A 12,134-nucleotide genomic window follows, 5' to 3' on the forward strand; every position below is an offset into this window, starting at 1 on the left:
CCATTTTAGTTTAGGATAAAAAAATTCTAACTATTTCTTCTGCTAAATATACCTTTTGAGATTTCTCCTCAGTGGACTCAGCAGGTAGCTTTTTTACAAGAAAACACACACACACATCTATTCAGATTTATCTGCATAGGTATCAAACAAAAGATTGGTTTGGTTTGTTTGAATTTCCCGCATAGCTACACGAAGACTCTCTGTGCCAGCCGTCCCTAATTTATCAGTGTAAGACTAGAGGGAAGGCAGCTAGTCATCACCACCAACCGCCAACTCTTGGGCTACTCTTTTACCAACGAATAGTCGCATCGACCGTCATATTATAACGCCTCCAGGACTAAAAGGGTGAGCATGTTTGGTGTGACGGGGATTCGAAACCGCGACTTTCGGATTACGAGTCGAGTGCCTTAACCACCTGGCCATGCTGGGCCTGAAACAGAACACTCTATTTATAAAAAAAAAATTATTTATACTATGATTAAACTATGGATAAAGCATGCAGTTTATAATATTTAATGAGTTGATGTCTTTATTTTGTTTTGTTTTTTCATACGTTTTTAGGTGTAGAACTGATAACAAGTTGAAGAATTTTATTTCTTTTTTATAACTTGTTTAGATGTAGTAGTGTTTAAGAAATCTTTACTCGAGTTGTTATAAAATTGTTTATTTTCTATTTTTATGGTAAAGTAGGTCATGCATATCGTGTGTCAGACAAAGTCTTGTATGGCTGACTTCAACTCGTTATGTTGTGTGGTCCTGATGTTAAAAATTGTGAACTTTAACAAGTGCTTTTTTATCTTTTATATATATATATGTGTGTTAGTGTTTGTTATAGCAAAGTCACATCGGTCTATCTGCTGTGTCCACCGAAAGGAATGAAACCCATGATTTTAGCGTTGTAAATCCGAATATTTACCGCTGTCCCAGAGGGAGATTGTCTCTTATGTTATACATGGTTTATCTGTACGTGATATGCGCTTTATCTAATTGTGATAGCTATACATGAGAGACGATTTACGTGATTAAAGTTTTATCTAATTTTAGTAGGTGGTTTATCTGTATTTCATGGGTTATTCTTTATACATAACATTTGGTTTATCCACCCTGAAATTAGGCTTATCCTGATCATTGGTATATGTACATGTAATATTTGGTTTATCCACCCTGAAATTAGGCTTATCCTGATCATTGGTATATGTACATGTAATATTTGGTTTATCCACACGTGATAGGTGACATATTTATCTACACATGATATTTGATTTATCTACTCCTGACAGGTGGTATACCTACGTATGATACTTGGGTTATTTGTATGGTTTTCTTTCCACAACTAAAAGAGACTAAAGGCAGACACTTCCAAAGACTGATTCAACGTATATTGATTATTGCGTTTGTTTGTTTTGTATTTAAGCTTAAAGCTACACAGTGAGCTACCCAGCAGTATAAGTCCGCAGACATACTGTTGTGCCACTAGAGGTCTGACTGTTGTGTTATCTCTTGTTCTTCTAGACGCTCGAGCTTTGGTTTGGACAGTTAGTTACTCATTAGTGAGTTGAAGCAAATTACATGAACGTGTTTGGTTTCAACACGTGGACGACTGTGAAGTAAGCTTCTGTTTACATACGTGATTAAAAGTTGTCATTCGTGAAAAGTTGATTCAGTTGTATGTTTAGTCCACTCAATAAGAGACAGTGCATGTGTATAAGATACTGTAAGTTGTTATGGAAATGAACAGGTGATACGTATATACGACTTACATATATTAACTAACTGAAGCGAAGCAGTTAAATTTTAATTATTACATTACTGTGTTACAGAACATAGATAGGAAACACCAGTAAACTGTACAATTTATATGAATTATAAATTATATGAATTATATACAATTTATATGAATTATAAATTATATGAATTATATACAATTTATATGAATTATAAATTATATTAATAACAACCAATCGTAGTGGAAACTATAAAATATTATCATATTCCGGCGTCAATTTTAGAAAAAAATATACTGGGGGTAATCTCATGACGTTTGGTTATAAACCCTTTGTATTCACTGTTTCCGTAATCATTTCCACTACTGCAATATGCCACCTACTGGCTGTTGGACAACTAATGTAAAACAGCAAGGAAGAGGTTTGATATATTTGTTTCTATGGCGCTTATTACATCAATTGAAATCATTTTATTTCATGAACTAAAGTAAAAACAGTTAGAAAATCGTGTTTATTTTGTCTATTCGGGACTAGTTTGTGGTTGAACACAGATACACAATGAGCTATCTGAGCTCTTCTTACCACGGGTATCAAAACCCGAATTTTAGCGTCGTAAGCCGACAAGCTTACCGCTGAAACACTGATGGGGGGAGTGCTTTATTCAGGATAAATTAATTCCAATATGTTTTGTCTTGAAATGTCCAGTTGACCTCTTGATGACGAGAAACCCACTTGAAATAAAAATGTTTCTCAGATTAACCTGAAGATGACCTAGGAAGGTCGAAACGTTGTTCTCTCCTTATCAATAAGTGTTAATACCCATACCAGCCGTTCTGAGATACATTCTGTTGAACTGTTATAAACGTTAAATTAATTAAAGTGCTGAGAGGTAATTTATTTGTTTATGAGACTTTTAACGCGACACATAATATTTTGGAGTGTTAATAAAAAAATAACATAAATTACAAGTTGTGCTCAATCCTAGAATTAGTTCGTGGTTCAGCATTTCAAACACAGCTTTACAAGTTATTTGTGTATAAAGTTACTTGTGTTTCCATGACTATATCGGCTAAAGGATCTCTAATAAACCAAGAGTCACGCATAAAAGACAACAAGATAACATTGTCGTAGGAAGGGATTATTTAATACTCAGGACATTACCATTTCTAGAGGAAATAGGGGGTATGTCCCCCGCAGTAAAGATTTGAAATTTTCATACTATAAAAGACAACAACAGACAACATAACATTGTCGTAGGAAGGAATTTTTAGTATTCAGGACATTACCATTTCTAGAGGAAATAGGGGGTATGTCCCCCGCAGTAAAGATTTGAAATTTTCACGCTATAAAAGACAACAACAGACAACATAACATTGTTGTAGGAAGGAATTTTTAGTATTCAGGACATTACCATTTCTAGAGGAAATAGGGGGTATGTCCCCCGCAGTAAAGATTTGAAATTTTCATACTATAAAAGACAACAACAGACAACATAACATTGTCGTAGGAAGGAATTTTTAGTATTCAGGACATTACCATTTCTAGAGGAAATAGGAGGTATGTCCCCCGCAGTAAAGATTTGAAATTTTCACACTATAAGGTTGAATCTTGAGACATTTTAATTACAAATACTTTCGATGTAATGTGTTAAATTATAAGTAAGTTTAAAGAGACAAGTTTTAGTTCACCCTGGTTCATATAATTGACAACAGGAGTCGGTGAAGTATTACCATTGTGTTGAAACTTAGAATCTGTAATGACGTGGATGAATTAGCCCATAAAATGGAAAGAATGACAAGTTATTATCTTGTCAAAACAATTTTACACAGTACTAAATAGGGCATGAAAATGTTGTCAGGCTATGGCCTGGCCTTAACGCTTACTGCGATTATGATATGATGTTTTACATAAAAAAAAATCCAGTGATGTTGTCTAAAGTTATAAGCATTTCTTTACACTGAATGTTGTGACAGGCATAAAAATATGGAACGACTGAACATGCGAGCCCCACCGTATGATGACTTTGATATTTGTCAGTTAACATTGACCGTTATCATGAAGGAAGGTATTGACAAATTTGAACTACAAATCTGAACAGAACTTATGTACCAGGTTAGTTGGGTAAACTAGTTCATCTTCCTGACAATACACCCCTGCCCATAACTTTCCAGAGATAACATGTGTGTATGGATATAGCAGTTTAGTCTATTCTAATACACCCCTTGCTATAAGGATACAGATGAAACACTCGTACGTATGTAGCAGTTTAGTCCACTGTGATACGCCCCTTGCTATATTTATATGAATGGAACATGTGTGTACGAATATAGTAGTTTAGTCCACTGTGATACGCCCCTCGCTATAATTACATAGATGAAATACTCGTACAAAATCGTTTGAACTTATACGTTGATTGAAGTGAAATCGCATTTCGAAACCAAAATAAGTGTCAAACTTCCTACAAGTTACTAGCAGCTCCCAGAAGTTTACTTTTACAGAAGTGCAACCGAGTTGAGATATTTTATTACAGTTATGTGATTTAAAGTAAAGTCTCAGCTCGTGTTTATTAACGTCTCGTGATGGTAGTGTTAGTAGTGTAAACACGTGTGTATTATGTGGAGAGTCGTGATGGTAGTGTTAGTAGTGTAAACACGTGTGTATTATGTGGAGAGTCGTGATGGTAGTGTTAGTATTGTAAACACGTGTGTATTATGTGGAGAGTCGTGATGGTTGTGTTAGGATTGTAAACACGTGTGTATTATGTGGAGAGTCGTGATGGTAGTGTTAGTAGTGTAAACACGTGTGTATTATGTGGAGAGTCGTGATGGTAGTGTTAGTAGTGTAAACACGTGTGTATTATGTGGAGAGTAGTGATGGTAGTGTTAGTAGTGTAAACACGTGTGTATTATGTGGAGAGTCGTGATGGTAGTGTTAGTAGTGTAAACACGTGTGTATTATGTGGAGAGTAGTGATGGTAGTGTTAGTAGTGTAAACACGCGTGTGTTATGTGGAGAGTCGTGATGGTTGTGTTAGTAGTGTAAACACGCGTGTATTATGTGGAGAGTAGTGATGGTAGTGTTAGTAGTGTAAACACGCGTGTGTTATGTGGAGAGTCGTGATGGTAGTGTTAGTAGTGTAAACACGTGTGTATTATGTGGAGAGTAGTGATGGTAGTGTTAGTAGTGTAAACACACGTGTGTGTTATATGGAGAGTAGTGATGGTAGTGTTAGTAGTGTAAACACATGTGTGTTATGTGGAGAGTCGTGATGGTAGTGTTAGTATTGTAAACACATTGTGTATTATGTGGAGAGTAGTGATGGTAGTGTTAGTAGTGTAAACACGTGTGTATTATGTGAAGAGTCGTGATGGTAGTGCTAGTAGTGTAAACACGTGTGTATTATGTGGAGAGTAGTGATGGTAGTGTTAGTATTGTAAACACGTGTGTATTATGTGGAGAGTAGTGATGGTAGTGTTAGTAGTGTAAACACGTGTGTATTATGTGAAGAGTCGTGATGGTAGTGCTAGTATTGTAAACACGTGTGTATTATGTGGAGTAGTGATGGTAGTGTTAGTAGTGTAAACACGTGTGTATTATGTGGAGAGTCGTGATGGTTGTGTTAGGATTGTAAACACGTGTGTATTATGTGGAGAGTAGTGATGGTAGTGTTAGTAGTGTAAACACGTGTGTATTATGTGAAGAGTCGTGATGGTAGTGTTAGTAGTGTAAACACGTGTGTATTATGTGGAGAGTAGTGATGGTAGTGTTAGTAGTGTAAACACGTGTGTATTATGTGGAGAGTAGTGATGGTAGTGTTAGGATTGTAAACACGTGTGTATTATGTGGAGAATAGTGATGGTAGTGTTAGTAGTGTAAACACATTATTGTATATTATGTGGAGAGTCGTGATGGTAGTGTTAGTAGTGTAAACACGTGTGTATTATGTGGAGAGTAGTGATGGTAGTGTTAGTAGTGTAAACACGTGTGTATTATGTGAAGAGTCGTGATGGTAGTGTTAGTAGTGTAAACACGTGTGTATTATGTGGAGAGTCGTGATGGTAGTGTTAGTAGTGTAAACACGTGTGTATTATGTGGAGAGTCGTGATGGTAGTGTTAGTATTGTAAACACGTGTGTATTATGTGGAGAGTAGTGATGGTAGTGTTAGTAGATGTAAACACGTGTGTATTATGTGAAGAAGTCGTGATGGTTGTGTTAGTATTGTAAACACGTGTGTATTATATGTGAGTAGTGATGGTAGTGTTAGTAGTGTAAACACGTGTGTATTATATATGTGAGAGTAGTGATGGTAGTGTTAGTAGTGTAAACACGTGTGTATTATGTGAAGAGTCGTGATGGTAGTGTTAGTATTGTAAACACGTGTGTATTATGTGGAGAGTCGTGATGGTAGTGTTAGTAGTGTAAACACGTGTGTATTATGTGGAGAGTCGTGATGGTAGTGTTAGTATTGTAAACACGTGTGTATTATGTGGAGAGTAGTGATGGTAGTGTTAGTAGTGTAAACACGTGTGTATTATGTGAAGAGTCGTGATGGTTGTGTTAGTATTGTAAACACGTGTGTATTATGTGGAGAGTAGTGATGGTAGTGTTAGTAGTGTAAACACGTGTGTATTATGTGAAGAGTCGTGATGGTAGTGTTAGTAGTGTAAACACGTGTGTGTTATGTGGAGAGTCGTGATTGTAGTGTTAGTAGTGTAAACACGTGTGTGTTATGTGGAGTAGTGATGGTAGTGTTAGTAGGTGTAAACACGTGTGTTATTATGTGGAGAGTCGTGATGGTAGTGTTAGTAGTGTAAACACGTATTAATGTTATGTGGAGAGTCGTGAAGGTAGTGTTAGTAGTGTAAACACGTGTGTATTATGTGGAGAGTCGTGATGGTAGTGTTAGTAGTGTAAACACGTGTGTATTATGTGGAGAGTCGTGATGGTAGTGTTAGTATTGTAAACACGTGTGTATTATGTGGAGAGTCGTGATGGTTGTGTTAGTAGTGTAAACACGTGTGTGTTATGTGGAGAGTAGTGATGGTAGTGTTAGTAGTGTAAACACGTGTGTATTATGTGGAGTAGTGATGGTAGTGTTAGTATTGTAAACACGTGTGTATTATGTGGAGAGTCGTGATGGTAGTGTTAGTATTGTAAACACGTGTGTATTATGTGGAAGTAGTGATGGTAGTGTTAGTAGTGTAAACACGTGTGTGTATTATGTGGAGAGTCGTGATGGTAGTGTTAGTAGTGTAAACACATTGTGTATTATGTGGAGAGTAGTGATGGTAGTGTTAGTAGTGTAAACACGTGTGTATTATGTGGAGAGTAGTGATGGTAGTGTTAGTAGTGTAAACACGTGTGTATTATGTGGAGAGTAGTGATGGTAGTGTTAGTAGTGTAAACACGTGTGTATTATGTGGAGAGTAGTGATGGTAGTGTTAGTATTGTAAACACGTGTGTATTATGTGGAGAGTCGTGATGGTTGTGTTAGTAGTGTAAACACGTGTGTGTTATGTGGAGAGTAGTGATGGTAGTGTTAGTAGTGTAAACACGTGTGTATTATGTGAAGAGTCGTGATGGTTGTGTTAGTAATGTAAACACGTGTGTGTTATGTGGAGAGTAGTGATGGTAGTGTTAGTAGTGTAAACACGTGTGTATTATGTGGAGAGTAGTGATGGTAGTGTTAGTAGTGTAAACACGTGTGTGTTATGTGGAGAGTAGTGATGGTAGTGTTAGTAATGTAAACACGTGTGTGTTATGTGGAGAGTAGTGATGGTAGTGTTAGTAGTGTAAACACGTGTGTATTATGTGGAGAGTAGTGATGGTAGTGTTAGTAGTGTAAACACGTGTATTATGTGGAAGTAGTGATGGTAGTGTTAGTAGTGTAAACACGTGTGTGTATTATGTGGAGAGTAGTGATGGTAGTGTTAGTAGTGTAAACACGTGTGTATTATGTGAAGAGTCGTGATGGTAGTGTTAGGATTGTAAACACGTGTGTATTATGTGGAGAGTAGTGATGGTAGTGTTAGTAGTGTAAACACGTGTGTATTATGTGGAGAGTAGTGATGGTAATGTTAGTAGTGTAAACACGTGTGTGTTATGTGGAGAGTAGTGATGGTAGTGTTAGTAGTGTAAACACGTGTGTATTATGTGGAGAGTAGTGATGGTAATGTTAGTAGTGTAAACACGTGTGTGTTATGTGGAGAGTAGTGATGGTAGTGTTAGTACTGTAAACACGTGTGTATTATGTGGAGAGTCGTGATGGTTGTGTTAGGATTGTAAACACGTGTATATTATGTGGAGAGTCGTGATGATAGTGTTAGTAGTGTAAACACGTGTGTATTATGTGAAGAGTCGTGATGGTTGTGTTAGGATTGTAAACACGTGTGTATTATGTGAAGAGTCGTGATGGTTGTGTTAGTATTGTAAACACGTGTGTATTATTATGTGAAGAGTCGTGATGGTAGTGTTGGGATTGTAAACACATGTGTATTATGTGGAGAGTCGTGATGGTAGTGTTAGTAGTGTAAACACGTGTGTATTATGTGAAGAGTCGTGATGGTTGTGTTAGGATTGTAAACACGTGTGTATTATGTGAAGAGTCGTGATGGTAGTGTTGGGATTGTAAACACGTGTGTATTATGTGGAGAGTCGTGATGGTAGTGTTAGTAGTGTAAACACGTGTGTATTATGTGAAGAGTCGTGATGGTAGTGTTAGTATTGTAAACACGTGTGTATTATGTGGAGAGTAGTGATGGTTGTGTTAGGATTGTAAACACATGTGTATTATGTGGAGAGTAGTGATGGTAGTGTTAGTAGTGTAAACACGTGTGTATTATGTGGAGAGTCGTGATGGTAGTGTTATTATTGTAAACACGTGTGTATTATGTGAAGAGTCGTGATGGTTGTGTTAGTAGTGTAAACACGTGTGTATTATGTGGAGAGTAGTGATGGTAGTGTTAGTAGTGTAAACACGTGTGTATATATGGAGAGAAAGATGCATTTTCCAGTTTACTTCATCTCATAAGAGATTTAACTTTCTTTAATATCTGTTGCCTGAATATTTGTAAAATTCACTTTATAAATGCTCTATATGAAGCATGTTACGCGAAAAGTAACATAAATACCAACTCACCGACCTCCTGTTCGTTCCTGGATGGCCGAAACAGAAACGCGCGTTTGCTGTTTAAAATTAATGGCGTTAATATTTCGTAGTAAACGTGGCTAGTGCGTCAATTTTACTTCAAGTCAACAGGCGATGCGGACATTAACTGAGGCAGAACTTGATGTACCCATTATCCCTAACCAGTCACTATTAGAAATGGGCCATTAATATTATGGGTTTGTTTACTTGCCGAGCTAGAGAACCACGTATAAATTCGGTTTTTGCACGCGACAACTGTGTGCGTTCGGAAGTAATTTTCCTCGTCCCCCTGGTGTTAGTCATTAGCATTATAACTAAAAACAAAACAAAACACACTCTACCATATTTGTAGAGGTATTAATTCACTATGAAATTATATAGATGACGTAAGAGCTACAATTGTTTAAAACACGTTTTGTTTCCACAAAGTGCAGCGTTATGGAACTAAATACGAATATAAAATCAACACGTTGCCCTAAGTTGGTCGAAGAAACCTGAACCTCTCAGGCATACAAACACAAATAACCATAAGAGAGAGAGAGAGAGCGAACTGCTGCTTAAGTGTAAAGGTAACAAAGAAGTGTTGTTTAATAAAAATTAAGTTACACTAAAGTTGGTCCTTTGAGTTGAGAGCCCGCAGTTTTGTTACAATTTTGTTTGTTTCAGACATTCACGCAAAACTATCCAAAGGTTATTTGCGTTAGCGGTCTCTAATCATGAGCTTACTGTCTGTTTGTTTATTTTGAATTTTGCGCAAAGTTACACAAGGGCTATCTGCGCTAGCCGTCCCTGATTTAGCAGGGTAAACCTAGAGGGAAGGCAGCTAGTCATCACCACCCACCGCCAACTCTTGGGCCACTCTTTTACCAACGAATAGTGGGATTAACCGTCACATTATAACGCCCTCATGGCTGAAAGGGCGAACATATTTGATGTAACAGGAATTCGAACCCACGGATTTCGAGTCGAGTGCCTTGTTGACAGGTTTTATTTGTTTGCTTATTTGAAGTTAAGTACAAAGCTACACCCGGTCTCTATGTCCACGTACATACCGCTATGTCACAAGACACACTATATAAGCGACTCGTGTAAAGCGTTTATAGATAGAAAAATTAAAGAAACGTTTCACACGAAACTTAAGAAACTGATCAGCGTACGAAGTCTACCTTACTCGAAATACAAGACATAAACAACAAATTAGCTTCCTTTAAATTCAAAGAACTATAAATTTCAATGATTTGAGAAAGGTGAAAAATAAACCTTCTAGCATCAATTTAAACCGTGTGATTGTTAGAGTTTATTTTGATACGTAATACTTTCAAAACAGTAAAATAAAACCAAAGGGGAGGAGGAAATCCCTCACGCACATTTAACTATGGATGTGGCTCCATCTTTTGGCAATATATAACATTATTAACTAACTACGATATAACTCTGTCTCGATTCAAAAATTAACACAGATAAAAAGGTAGAAAACACGACACAAAAGAATATCTGAGTAACAATATAAAGAAACCTCAACAAAGGTGAGTTTGTTTTATTTGCTTGGGCCAGGTGTGCCAATCCAAGAATTCATAATTCTTAATGGTTGTCGCTAAACCAAAGTTTGCTCTACACTGTGGGACTATGAGTGTGTTATAAGAGCGACAGCCAGTTCATGTATTCGTTCAAATAAAAATCAGAAGCGAGTGATGTTGACTACACACGTCGTATCGTACACAATTAGGGACGGCTGTGCGTAGATTACATTTGTATAAGTTTGGTGAAATTCTAATGAGTAAAAACAAGGTAACTTTGTAAAAGCTCACGAAATATGTTATTCTCATAAAACAAGTGTAAAAATTAAACAAAAGCTTTAAGATACAAATCTATCGATTTTCTTTTGAAGTCTTGTATGTAAAGATAACTAGGATATTTCTCTGTATGTTTAAACAAAAGAAAAGGACAGCTTATTTTGACTTTTCTTGCAAGGCTCCACGAGGGCTATTTGCGCTACCCGTCCCTAGTTTAACAGAGTAAGACTAGAAATAATCCAGCTACTTATGACCACCCACCGCCAACTCTTGGGCTACGTTTACGCCAACGAATAGTGGGATTGAACGTAAGTTTAGAACGCTTCCACGGATGTTAACCTGAAGATGACCTAAGAGGGTCGAAATGTTGTTCTGTACTTTAATTTTAATTAAAGTTTTAATACCCATATCAACCGTCTTAAGAATACATTGTTGACTTCAAGCGGGTTTCTCGTCATCACGAAAAGATGAGCAAGTTTGAAGAGACAGAGACACCCTAAACACATGAGAATGTGGGACCAATTTTTCAGATTGAAATGTATATCTATTACACCTGCTGTTGTGTAGATATATAATGTGAAGAAATGAATAGTAGTCAATAACACTTTTTCTCACTTCACCTGTCCAGTGTATTGGGTTGTTGTTTTTTGTCGTCGTGACTTTGAAGTGGTATCAACCTGTGTTATACGTTAGCATTTGAACTGTTAATTGTGCAAACAGTCTTTCTAATAGTTGTGTTTAAACAAATTCCTTTCTCCCTGTTTGAAGTTCTTTCAATGTGCCTGAAGCACAGTGGAGACTGTCACTGACAGCTTAAAGTTTGTCTAAGAAATCAACATCGGCAAAATTATACACACTGCTTAACGACATTTAGCTGAGAAAAAATGTATTGGCTGAAGTTTCTTTATAGAGCAATGTCACATCACAGGAACAGAATCGCAGATTTTAGCGTTGTATATCTGTAAAATTATAACTGTTTTGCCGTGAAAGAAATCTCGTACAACTAAGTACACACCAGTACGATAGAGAAATCTATTCCAGTTATTAAAATAAAATTATATTTTCAGTGTAAATATAACCGTTAATAACGACCAGTTTAAGCAGTCCTGTACTATTTATGGAAACTACAAACGAAGTTTTATAGAAAGACTTTATATGATAATTTTCTTTAACTTCTTGTTATTTTAGAAATAATTTAACACCTCCTGTTGCAAGTGTTTATTTCTAGTTGTGCGCAATGCTACACAATGGGCTCTTTGGTATGTCCACAACGTGTATCAAAGTCAGATTTATAGCGTTGTAAGTCCTCATTAACGAAAAAAAATCCAAAACTTAACAGAGACAATGAACTTAATACCCGGGGGGGGTCGACAGGTATTTAATCTCCGTCACACCAAACATACTCGCCCTTTCAGTCGTGGGGGCGTTACAATGTTATGATCAATCGCACTATTCGTTGGTAAAAGAGTA

This window comes from Tachypleus tridentatus, chromosome 4 (assembly GCF_004210375.1).
Source record: "Tachypleus tridentatus isolate NWPU-2018 chromosome 4, ASM421037v1, whole genome shotgun sequence".
Lineage (NCBI taxonomy): Eukaryota > Metazoa > Arthropoda > Merostomata > Xiphosura > Limulidae > Tachypleus > Tachypleus tridentatus.